The sequence below is a fragment of the Carassius carassius genome, chromosome 26, assembly GCF_963082965.1.
Source record: "Carassius carassius chromosome 26, fCarCar2.1, whole genome shotgun sequence".
Lineage (NCBI taxonomy): Eukaryota > Metazoa > Chordata > Actinopteri > Cypriniformes > Cyprinidae > Carassius > Carassius carassius.
In genome coordinates this window covers 28,134,782-28,148,275 of record NC_081780.1, presented here as the reverse complement: position 1 = coordinate 28,148,275, position 13,494 = coordinate 28,134,782, and the positions used below count along the sequence as shown (strand labels likewise).

The following is a 13,494-nucleotide window of genomic DNA, read 5'->3' as shown; positions in this document are numbered from 1 at the left end:
TAACCCTGCCTGCTTTAAATCATTCAAAATAATACAAATTTGAAAACAATAGATATTTAGAAAAGTAATCAAAAAGTAATCAAATGTAATCAGTTACATTACTTTAACACTTGAAACAGTGACACTACATATTAAATTTTAAATAAGGTAATTTGTAATCTGTAACCTATAACATTTCCAAAGTAACCTTCCCAACACTGGACCCGACACCTTGCAACTCAGACAAAGAGAGTTGAAAAAATCAAACTAATACAAACTCATATTGGATTTTAAAGGGTATTTTTGCCTAAAACAAAATCCTTAAAAAAAAAAAAAAAGTTTTGATTTGCTGATTGATATTATTGTTTTTTTTTTTTACTATATAGATTTGAATACATTGTAAAATAAAGTTAATGTTAAATTACTAAATTTCATTTCTGGAAAAAGAAAATAGGTGTAACTTCTGTAATGAAAAATGTCTGTTTTCAGCATTTAAACATCAAAATCATGATGCCCTTCAATAATATAATTGAACATAGCTACAATTAGGTTTATGAAGAAAATATGTTTGCGTCCCAGGAGCTCTACTAGAATGTTATAGAGTGAATGCCAAGGAAAACATGAAGAAAAGAAAGTGAAAAATAACACAGGTAAGACAAATAAATAAATTATTTTCATGTACGTATTAAACTGTTTATTTGTGCTATATAAATAAACGTGTATTGTATAAACTGTTGGTAAGCTGACATGAAAAGTTATTTAGGAAATATATTATTTTAGTTATTGCATTTAAGACTGCTATACTACATGCAGATCACAAAAAAAAGAGAGAAAAAAAGTGTAATGTTTATAGCTGTTCCATTTTTATAGTGTGAAATTAATTCACGCATAGCACTTATCCATAAGGCTATTAAATCGAGTGAAACACGTACAACCACAACCCAAATGGAAAATTCCAAAGACTTTTATTATTACGAAGGGTTCAAAATTTAAAGAGCACTGTGAACAGAAATGCATAATGACAGTTGCTCAATCAGACACATACAATGACCTCCAAACAGAAAGTACAGGAGAAACCAAACAGGAAGGAAACGAGTCCGTTGTTGGCAAAGAAAACGAAAATATACAGGTAAGACATACATCATCATGTAAGCTTGGACTATAGCATATTTTACACCCATTATTTGAGAAACTTTGTCAGGCAGCCACATTTTTTGGGTAATAATACGTTTTATGCAGCATAGTAGATGCGAATATAATTTTCCCATCAAAATGTTTTCAGAACAATCTATAAGCCTAAATTTCTTCTCAAATAGGATAAGGGGTAAGCTTATAACCAAATACCTGCTTTATTTGATCACATGACTGTATATTTGTATTTGTGTTCATGTTATCTAGCAACTTCATGTGAAGCGTCCTTGGGTTTGTGAAAGCCGCTATCTATCTATCTATCTATCTATCTATCTATGTATCTATCTATCTATCTATCTATCTACAGATGCAGGTGACAAACAGTTGCATCTCTCTCTCTATTACAATAAATCAATTGATAATTAATTCAGGACTGCTGATTGACATTGGCATTTTACCTTAGTCCCCCCCTATGTAAGCTGTCATCGGTCCTCGCTTATTATATACATTTTATACATTTTATACAAAATGTTATGGACTCCAGCTTTAAGTTAGAGCTCCCAAAACATAGTAATATATTTGTTCACATAACAACATTACAACAGCTAAATTTAAGAGAGAAGTCCACTAGATGCTTATAAATCTTAGTATATTTGTTCACACTTCTGCTGCTTCAGGGAGATAAAGCTGTGTGGTTGAAGAAAGAAGCATGGCTGCAGACAGAAGACAGCAAAGCCTGTGCTGTTCAATAGCGAAAGTTTCACTCCAAATTTGTATCTGTGATACTAGGGCTGGGCGATATGGCCCAAAAATGTTCAAGTTAATTTTTTTTTCTTCATATTATATCGATAATCATTATAAAATGTCAAATCTTAATTTCTTTCAAGTTTAAACCCTTGTACTCCAAAGTAAAAAGTTGTAGAAACCAGGGGCCGGTTGCACCAGCTGGACATACACCCGGTCGTAAGACTAGGCTGGACGTAAAATGCACTTTAAAGTTGTGCGTAGAATTTATACCTGTTGCACCATCTCGGCGTAGTGCTACGTCTAAGACTTTTAATTCTTACTGCAGACGTGAACTAATGTTTATGGACTTGTCTTTTCGGGCAGGATAAGCGATATTATTCGCGAAGCTCGATGTAGCCTCCCAAACTGCAGACAGTAATTGAATAATATATTTCTGTACAAAATATATTTCTGTACATCATGTAGCCACAGAAAGACACCAGTAAAACACAAAATTCAATTCAATTCAATTCAATTCAAGTTTATTTGTATAGCGCTTTTTACAATACAAATCGTTACAAAGCAACTTTACAGAAAATTATGTTTCTACAATATTTAGTAGTAGCTAGTAGTTTGTGCACGTTTGACAGGATTTTAGAAAAAATAAAAAATAATAATAATAATACAAGACGTAGTCAGCTAGACGATGAACTATCAATATTATTTATTAATAGTAATTATATGATGCAGTCACACATGTAGCAATAATTGTTTGTTCTGTTTGTTGTTTGAGGGTTAGCATCATCTGGGGTCCTCTGAGGGTCAGCATCATCTCTTCTCAGGTGTTCTGGATCCAGACTGGAGCTTGTGTAAATCCTAGTTACCACGGGATGTAAATTCCGTGGCAAAACATAGAAACAAAATAGAGACATCATTAGCATAGCTGCTGATCCAACAAAGTAAAATTAGTTTAACCCAAGCTAAAGAATAAAAATGCAGATGCAACTACACTCACAATTTAAGAGATACATTATTTGAATGCTTGGCGAAAGAGATTCGTTTTTAATCTTGATTTAAACAGAGAGAGTGTGTCTGAACCCCGAACATTATCAGGAAGGCTATTCCAGAGTTTGGGAGCCAAATGTGAGAAAGCTCTACCTCCTTTAGTGGACTTTGCTATCCTAGGAACTACCAAAAGTCCAGCGTTTTGTGACCTTAGGGTGCGTGATGGGTTGTAGCGTGGTAGAAGGCTAGTTAGGTACGCAGGAGCTAAACCATTTAGTGCCTTATAGGTAAGTAATGATAATTTGTAACTGATTCGGAACTTAATAGGTTGCCAGTGCAGAGACTGTAAAATTGGGGTAATATGATCATATTTTCTTGACCTGGTAAGGACTCTAGCTGCTGCATTTTGGACTACCTGTAGCTTGTTTATTGATGAAGCAGGACAACCACCTAGAAGTGCATTACAATAGTCCAGTCTAGAGGTCATGAAAGCATGAACTAGCTTTTCTGCATCAGAAACAGATAACATGTTTTGTAGCTTGGCAATGTTTCTAAGATGGAAGAATGCAGTTTTGTAACATTGGAAATATGATTTTCAAAAGACAAATTGCTGTCCAATATAACACCCAGATTTCTGACTGTAGAAGAAGTAACAGTACATCCGTCTAGTTGCAGATTGTAATCTACAAGATTCTGTGTGGTGTTTTTTGGTCCAATAATTAATATATCTGTCTTATCCGAATTTAATTGGAGAAAATTATTTGTCATCCAATCTTTTACATTTTTAACACACTCTGTTAGCTTAGATAATTGGGAAGTTTCATCTGGTCTCGTTGAGATATATAGCTGAGTATCATCAGCATAACAGTGGAAGCTAATTCCGTATTTTCTAATAATATTACCAAGGGGCAACATGTATATTGAAAATAGAAGGGGACCTAGGACGGATCCTTGTGGCACTCCATATTTTACTGATGATAAATGAGATGACTCCCCATTTAAGTAAACAAAATGGTAGCGATCGGACAGGTAGGATCTAAACCATCTTAGAGCCTGCCCTTGAATACCTGTATAGTTTTGTAATCAATCTATGAGTATGTCATGATTTATGGTGTCGAACGCAGCACTAAGATCAAGTAAGACTAGAAATGAGATGCAGCCTTGATCTGACGCAAGAAGCAGGTCATTTGTAATTTTAACAAGTGCGGTTTTTGTGCTATGGTGGGGCCTAAAACCTGACTGAAATTCTTCATACAGATCATTTTTATGCAGGAAGGCGCTCAATTGAGCAGACACAACGTTTTCTAAAATTTTAGACATAAATGGAAGATTTGAAATAGGCCTATAATTTGCCAGTTCTCTAGGATCTAGTTTTGGTTTCTTAATAAGAGGCTTGATAACCGCCAGCTTGAATGGTTTTGGGACGTGACCTAAAGATAACGACGAGTTAATGATATTGAGAAGCGGTTCTTCGGCTACAGGTAACAGCTCTTTCAGTAATTTAGTGGGTACAGGATCTAATAAACATGTTGTTGGTTTAGATACAGTGATAAGTTTATTTAGCTCTTCCTGTCCTATATTTGTAAAGCACTGCAGTTTATCTTTGGGTGCGATGGATGAAACTGAAGTGTTAGACGCTGTAGAATCTACATTCGTTATTGTATTTCTAATGTTATCTATTTTATCAGTGAAGAAGTTCATAAAGTCATTACTATTTAACTTTGGTGGAATATTTGAATCAGGTGGCGTCTGGTAATTTGTTAATTTAGCCACTGTGCTAAATTATGTCACGTAAAGTCACATTTACCTCAGGAAAGACATAAACTTGATAGTCAGCTATAAAAATTAACTCTAGAGAGAAGCATTGTATTACATTTATTATATTTTACTTAACCTTGATTAAATCAGTCATGGGAATGTGCAGGGAGACTTTAGATTTAAAAACACAGACTTGTTTGGAAATGTTTACTCAATGAAATGAGTGCGGTGGCTTTACTTGTTATGATGTCTTAAGCAATTAAGTTCTAGATTAGTAGTTGTAGTCATTGTGGCGTGAACGTAGTCTCAGATAGATCTATAACTGTGGGAGAATGTGTCGCGTGGACACGCCATGCTGGACGTAGTTGCACCTGATTGTGGTGCAACAGGTGTAAATATTTATCGTAAAGCTGGACGTTGCAAAGCCCAGCATAGTGCATTTATTTCTTAGTTTCTGCATGTTCTAATGAGTGATATTGTTTCCAAAAAAAAAAAAACTGTTTGGGTTTCCCAATAATATTAATAATATGTATATCACTTTTTGTCTCTTAGAAATACAAATTTGATAGTAGTTTGAGTTAGGATGCAGAGGTACATTTTTGTTCATTATCGAAATCAGATCTCTAAAAATTGTAGCAACCACAGTATATGGTTACATTTATTCTGACCAAGCAACGGGCTCCCATAGTAAGATACATTGAAATCATAATAAACTGTTAAAACTACACATATTGCACCTCAATATCATGGTAAAAATATAACAACATAAAATTATAAATATAAAAAAAAGTTAAAGAATAAAAAACAAATACTAAACATAACACATGAAAGTAATAAAAGATTTATTCAGGATTAAATTGTATTACAAATGTACTATATTTGTTTTTATCAAGTAATTTCTTTACTTATTTTTATAACATTTACTTTAACCTCTTTATTAAAAAATTATTTATTTATTTATTTAAAATTATTTATTAACTTTATTAAAATGTCAAGAAAGGGATTCAAAATCCAAGTTGATAAGATTTCAGGTAAAATTTAGTTTTTTTTTTATTTGTTTACCTAAAACGTCATCCATCCTCCAGGAAGTGAACCTTAGAACACCAGGCACTGGAACACAGAAAAATATTAGACAGCAATTAGCATCAATTGTTAGTTTGTTTGTGAAAGCTTTTTAAATTTTACCATGTAAAGTTGGATTTATGTATGTGTATGTATGCATTTTATTGAAAATGACCCTAAATACCGCATTAGTGAGGTCACTTCAACCCTCAGACTTTAAAAACAACCTACAGCAACAAAGAAAAAAAAATAGGCCAATTCTTGAGGTAACCTCTGATTTATAGCTGCCATGAAACCCAGCACAATTATGCACTGGCAACATGAAAAATGAAGACAAAAGAGCAGAGTTTTGAAACTTGGCCACTCCAAAATATTGATCTTGTTCTCTTCCAATCATTTCTTGACCCCTTTTGCTGTATGTTATTAGTTGTTATCTAACGACCCACAACACACATCAAAAGTGGTCCAAGCCAGAGTCCAGTCCTGAATCCAATTGAAAATGTGAAGAGAACTGAAGACCAGATTGATGGAAAGGAAGCCATCCAACATCCGAGGACCAGGGGATCTTTGCAGAGGAGTGGTCAAAAATCCCAGTGGAAATGTGAAACATAACTGCTGTGACGAAAAAAAAAACTTTTATATATATATATATATATATATATATATATTTTAGAAAGAGTGTGAATAGCTGTAAACATGTTTTGTCAATGAAAACAAAAAACTCTGACAAAATTACTTTCTTTTGTCACCTTTTTGTTTCATTGCCAGCAAGATGACACCTATCTGTCAGATAAAAATTCACCACAGTTAAAAATTTAGCAATCAAGCATGGTATGAGTGGCTGTTTAAGATACAAATAATTAAAAATTATTTTATTATTATTATTTGTAGAATATATTTAACAGCAAGTTTGAGAAAGACAATACAGAAAAGGTAAGAAGCATTATTTGAGAAAAGCACATATTACTGCAATTGCCAGGTAATCAGAGTAACTACGTCACACAGGGTCACTGATTTTTGTGAAATTGGCCAATTATATATTTAGACTCACATGTTAGTATGGTGGCCCAAAATCCTCTATTGTTTTGATGGGTTTCAGCATCTTTGTCTTCACAAACAGGATGTTTCATAGTCAATCTGAGAATCTGAAATAACATTAGAGAACCCATTTATAGAAAAAAATGTCACATTCTGTCTAGCTAAACATCACAATTAAAAATCAGCCAAACCAAAATCGTGTTCTAGTTTAAAATTATGACATCTCATTTTTATGTACCTAAATAAACCTAATTTTGTCTATTATTTAATATGAAGAAAGGAAACAAGGTGTTTTGTAAAAATAATAATAATAATATTCATTCATAAAAAAAACACGATGAAGTCATTTCTTCATGTTATGTGTATATGTCCTGACTAGTGAGTGAAAGTGAAGTGAGTGAAAGTGAAGTGACATTCAGCCAAGTATGGTGACCCATACTCAGAATTTGTGCTCTGCATTTAACCCATCCGAAATGCACACACACAGAGCAGACTAAGAGCGGGAATAAAACATTTGAATGCGCCTTGCGAGTAAAACTGTGAATAACTGTCAAAACGTCAACGTCTGTTGGTTGAATACGGTGGTGGAAATAGACTGAATCCTTTTGACTTCGCCTTTTTTACATAAATTTGCGTGTATTTTCTAGGTAACTGGTAGATAAAATAAGTTATTTCGTTAAGTTTACATTCTAGGTAAAACTATTATATCTAACGTAGTATTTATTGTAGTTCAAGTGTACAGTTTGAGAAGTTAACTAGTAGTCTACAATTGGTTATTTTTATAATAAGTGTAACATTAGCTATATTTAAGTTTTCGCGTATAGTTCGCATTGTTATTTATAGTATTTTAGTCAATTTTAGCGTTTAATATGTCGCAGGTCATTACACCACTGTCTCCGCGACAACTGGGCACACACAGTTACATTTCTGGTAAATATATGTATTAATATATAAACTTAATAATATATAGAAACATTAATTGCTAAAATCTGCACGTGATGTGCGCGAGACAAGAAGTTAACGTTACACATCGCGGCCGCGTGACTCAAGGGACATTGCAATCCCTATCTTACGATGCGCAATCTGTCGAAATAAAAGATTCTCGAAAAACAGAAAAGCTAACATGTACTGAAATCATAATGAACACGTTAATGTTTAAATTACGGTAACCTCTTACCTTTCATTGGGCTTTTTCTCTCTTGGTCTTCCAAATAGACTTTATAAAAACATGGACGTAGTGTCCGTGACGTCACCCGTAGACTTCTGAAGAGAGTTTTTGAAGCCTAAAGTGTGTAGAGCGGGCCGTCGCCATCTTGGCAGTGTGTCACCGCGCGACTCTCCCGGACAATCAAAAATGGGCAAAAAGGCGGGAGCTAGTTGTTGTAGCCACACCCACCTAGCACGACGGCAGTGTCAGCAGCGGCAATCCACCTTTCACTCAAGTGGCTACGCCCTTAATTATGCAGAACTTTAAGTCTTAATATAATTTAAACGGATGAGTTATAAAAAAAAATTCACCCCCCTCACAGTTGTCATGAAGGGCAAAATTAGCTATTTAGACCAAAATCATTTTTTGAACCAGGCTGTAAACATGTTTTTTCCTGCTGTAAAGTTGGGCATTTTAACATGGGGAGTCTATGGAACTGACTCCCTTTTGCAGCCAGCCTCAAGCGGCCAGTCGATGAATTGCAGTTTTAGTCACTTCCTTATTGGCCTCACGAGAGAGAGCGGGAGGTTGGCGCTCGGTCTTCCAGTGATGCGTCTGCTTGCCATTCTGTGCGCATATTCAAAGGCGGAAATAGCCCAACCTCCTGTTCTCCTGTTTACTGAGGGGCAGCTCTATGCATACCGCCACCTATTGCAGTGTATGTAGTGTTCAATATCAGGAAACACAATAGAAAGTTTTTATTTAAGTGGACCTCAAAAGCAATAGGCGCGACAGTTAAAGTAGCTTTTGGATCAAATCACAATAATCCCCCTTTTGTGTTTGAAGAAAAATGTGACTCATGAAGTTGTTCCTATGGTCATAATTGGGTGTAGACAGTGCATACCATTGATTCAGTCTGAATTTAACTATAAATACTTTTTAAAATAATCTTCAGCCTTAGCCTATACATTACTACATCCAAATGTAACTAAATTGGAAGATTTTACAAATTGTTTACCATATGTTGAGTTTAGTTTGCAATATATATAGCAAAAAAATAAGTTTAATATAAACATGATATTCGATTAATCTTCAAATTTGATTTCATACAAAATATTAACCTAAAAAGCAAAAGCACTATCAACAGTATAGTTTTTTTTACATTTACATTACTATTTTTAATGCCTTTGAAAGCATTTATTTAAATCAAATTCAGAAAAACAATAATATTGTGAAATATTATTACATATATATATATATATATAAATATATATATATATATATATATATATATATATATATACACCTTTTTCCTCAACACGAAAGTAAGCCTATGGGTGAGACTTCAGTTTCATTAGCCACTATAGGTAATTAACGAGGAGAAAGTGACAGCCTTAATCACAACCAGCACATTGAGGAAGAAAATCTTGACATGGTTTCAGATCCAGCCCTGTCTAGTTCTGAGAGCGAACAAGAGATTACACCCACACTCAGGGAAGAACTTTCGGAATGGGCATGTATGTTTCAAGTTAAACATAATGCTGTGGATGCTCTATTAAACATCCTTAAAATACATGGGCATGAAGACCTTCCCCATACTGCAAGGACGCTCTTTGGACACACAAAACATTATGAACATACTACCAAATATGGTGTAGAGAGTGTACAGTTTAATGTGGCAGATCAGCTCTCAAAACATCTGAGCAGGTATCCTGCAGCTGTGACAGACCATCTGCAGTCACTTGATCTCTCCTTAAACATCGATGGCCTGCCACTGTTCAAAAGCTCAAATGTATCCCTCTGGCCAGTTCTCTGTTCCATAAACTTATCCCCAGAATTTATTTTCCCCCGTGCATATCCACTGCTGCTTCCAAACCCAAACTCTGACACTATTCAGCAATTGGCAGAACTAATCCAGGATGGTCTTATTTGGGAAGGGAGACTCTTAAACATCCAACTATGATGTGTTACCTGCGATGCTCCAGCTAAAGCTATGGTAAAGTGTGTAAAGCAGTTTTCTAGATACTATGGGTGCGATATATGTGACCAGAGGGGATCTTGGGAAGGTGGGATGACACATCCCGAAACAAATAACCTGACCATGAGAACAGATCAATCATTCAGGGAATGCTGGCAACCTGAACACCATCAAGAAGAGGAGATCTCACCCTTCTCTGTCCTCACAATTGACACGATCAAATCATTCCCCATTGATTATATGCACCAGAGCTGTCTCGGGGTAATGAAAAAGCTTTTTTTTTTTTTTTTTTAAAGCAGTGATTATCTTTTTACACAATAGTGCGATATATTAACCTTATAACCCGCACCTGTAAACCCGCACACTGAACGCTCTTTGTTTGCACGTGTCAAAGTTAATGAATAGATTAAATGAAAAGGGGCAATTAATCTTGACAAACTATATATCATTATAAAAGTCTAAGCCTCAAGCATCGATGATAGATTGCTGTTTTTCAATAGAAAAGCTTATAAGAAATGTTTTTGGTAAATTTGTTTAGTATTTGCAGTACGTACCAGATTCAACTATAATAACGAGCCACAAATGCATAGCTGTAAATCCCTGTTTAGTTATAAAGGTAAGGTTCACTGAATGACATCTCATAGAGCACCTTTCGTCCAACGAAACAATAAAGTTGAAGTATGGATCGTTATTCCTTTGTTTAAATCTCATTTCTTCAGGGAGAGTTATTGTTTGTGCACATAAAACTGTGTTGTTTTCTGGGATAGGGTAAGCTGCACAGAGTGCCGAAGTTATGACGTCACTTTGTAGGCTAACCCAGAAGTTAGCGGCGGATCAAAAGCCTATGGATTTTCCCCATAGACTTTTGGAAAATCACAAAAAATAAGATAATCTTTACAAGTTAATCCAAAATGTATACATTTTAAAGTCTAAATAAAGCCGTCAGATATAAAATGTTAACGGTAGGCTATAAACGGACTACAGCACTCCATGGTCGCGGATCAAAATCATCATCAAGCTTCCTCAAACTTTATTTAAAAAACACGCTCGCTCATTATGATCTGTGCTCTGTATGAACACTTATCAAATATTGCCCATTCGTTTTTTCCAAAAATGTTAGAAACTAATTTTGTTTATGCGTGCCTCTCTGAGATTTTTTATCTTTTGTTAATGTTTTATTTATTGGTTTATTTTGCTAGTTAATATAAACCTTAATATTATTTTCTTTGTGATTACGATTATTATGCCTGATCATTGTGCCCCAAATAATCTTTAAAGATTATCTTCCACTCTGTTATGTTTGATTGTATGTTTGCATACCATTTGCTAATTTGCCAGAAAAAAAACGCGCTTTCACCATCTCAGAAGCACTTACGTTAGCTATGGCCGTATCAATTTCTCATCTTATGTCATTTTTCCTAGACGATAGAAAAACCATAGATCGAGGAGAGAACCACTATAAATCTGTAGAACAGTGCAGTTTAGATGCTGGTTTGCTTACCGGTATTGTAAGGGCCAGCATGAGGGACAAGTTTTATCGAGTCTCTGTAAGAAAAACTAGGGAGAGATAGAGGAGTTATAATAGTGTTCTATGTATTTAAGATAACTATACAAACATTCTCTGAACAAGCATAACAGAGTTAAATTCCAAACATTTAATGTACCGTATTTTCCGGACTATAAGTCACACTTTTTTTCATAGTTTGGCTGGTCCTGCGACTTATAGTCAGGTGCAACTTATCAAAATAAATTTGACATGAACCAAGAGAAATTAACCAACAGAAATGAACCAATAGAAAACATTACCGTCTACAGCCGCGAGAGGGCGCTCTATGCTGCTCCAAAGTGCTCCTGTAGTCTACCCTGAGCAGCACAGAGTGCCCTCTCGCGGCTGTAGACGGTAATGTTTTCTCTTGGTTCTTGGTTCTAAATAAATGCAACTTATAGTCCAGTGCGACTTATATATGTTTTTTTCCTCATCATGACGTATTTTTGGACTGAGGCGACTAATACTCAGGTGCGACTTACAGTCCGATAAATACGGTAATAGTTGTATATAATTATATATGTTGAATTTATAGATAACTGTCCAATAGCATCTGTAAGAATTACAGAAACCTCAGACACTTTGATCTTCTGAGACATACTAAAGACACACAGTGCATTAACATACAGACATCTGTTCCCACATCTCACTGAGAGAAAATGCAGGAAACGCCTCTCTCACATATGCAACAGTTCCTTCTCATCCCATTCCTTCCCTTCACATAGCACACTCAGAATGGTCAATAGTAGAATATAATGGTCTATATTAATGCAAGTGATATTTACAGCCATGTTTGTTCTCATTTTAATTCTCTCAGTGCAACTGGTACAATGGTCTCAGTCTTACAAAAGTAGATTAAAAGATAATTAATTTCCTAAGAATTAAGAGATATTTTGCCTACTGTAATGGGAGGGAGCGCCCCTTCCCAGGGTCCTCCATGTAAATTACCATCTGTTCCCTTTGAGGTGTAAACTACCCTGGTCCGGGACCTGACTTAATGCAAATTCCAATTGTTAGTTTCTGTCTTCATCTCGGGGGATGTCTGTCTTGGTCTGAGGTATTTAAACGATTGCAGCAAAAGGATCAGGGCCTTCTGTAGCTGGAATGAGCCCATAGCATGAAATGTGTCAACACACTTCATACTATGTATTTTTCTAAAAGTCAGGTATGCATCTTTTACTATTAGATTCATCCTTGAGAATTTGATGTTTTGTATTGATTTGATATCTATGAATTGGCTATGGAATTGGCATAATCCTTACCTGACTGATAATAAATTGTAACATTTGAATTACTCTGACTTACTCTGAAATTATTTTCTCAAGTAGATTAAGTGAAGGCTATGTTTCCGCAAATCTGCGTCCAGGATTAAGTGCATACTAAAACTCAGACTAGATGGAGCATAGGGCACATCAGGTGAGGTTTTAGATTTCTGGCTAAACCGCTTGACTTTAGTTAAGTTGTACTCAGTTGCATTAATTATGGGGGGCTAGTAAAAGTACTGGTCATAACCGCTGGTTATTGTCTCAGCTTTAATTAAGTTGTACGTAGTTATATAACTGTTGAGGGCTAGACAGATAGTGCTAGCAGAACCGCTGATTATTGTTTTGAGCTTTAACTAAGTTGTACATTTGTAGCTGAGGGGGACTAAATGGATTAGTCATGGCGAGTTTGTGATCGTGGGGCACACGTAAAAGAACGGCCGTCATGGGGCACCCTGAGTGACATAGATTCCTAATGAACGAGTAAAATAAAGTAAAGAGTTAAATTAGAATAATCAAATGTCAGAAGAATAACAATAATAATTAGAGACCAACAAACAACCAATTTGCCTTTCAACCTAAATTCGAGGTCATACTAAAATGGAGTCAGATTAGATAATAAAATGGAGTCCGATTAGATAAAATGGAGTCAGATTTGAGTTTAACCTAAATTGAATAACTCTACACGCTGAAAGACCGAACACGCAGGAAACCTTCATCCAGCACCGGATACCTTCCTTGGGCCGAGTGCCTGGACCTTACAAAGTTAGCATCAACAAATGCTTATTATAATTAAACCATATATGTTCCCTAAATAAACCATATATACTCAATTTGTTCTCATCTTCTATATATTTTTACC

General features: G+C 35.2%; 1 protein-coding gene and 1 long non-coding RNA gene across 3 annotated transcripts in view; one reads left to right on the top strand and one right to left on the bottom strand.

The window, feature by feature from the left end:
• The window catches only part of LOC132106088 (gastrula zinc finger protein xFG20-1-like), a 257,526-nt gene that overhangs the window by 68,564 nt on the left and 175,468 nt on the right, over positions 1-13,494 (top strand). The window lies entirely within an intron of this gene.
• On the bottom strand, positions 928-6,890 carry LOC132106173 (uncharacterized). Of its 2 annotated transcripts, XR_009424042.1 has the most exons (4): positions 6,713-6,890; positions 6,411-6,444; positions 5,662-5,709; positions 928-1,030 (listed from the first exon to the last, which is right to left on the bottom strand). It is a non-coding gene; the product is annotated as an uncharacterized LOC132106173 (long non-coding RNA). The 2 variants fall into 2 exon arrangements; XR_009424041.1 differs by lacking the exon at positions 928-1,030 and having other exon boundaries at positions 5,581-5,709.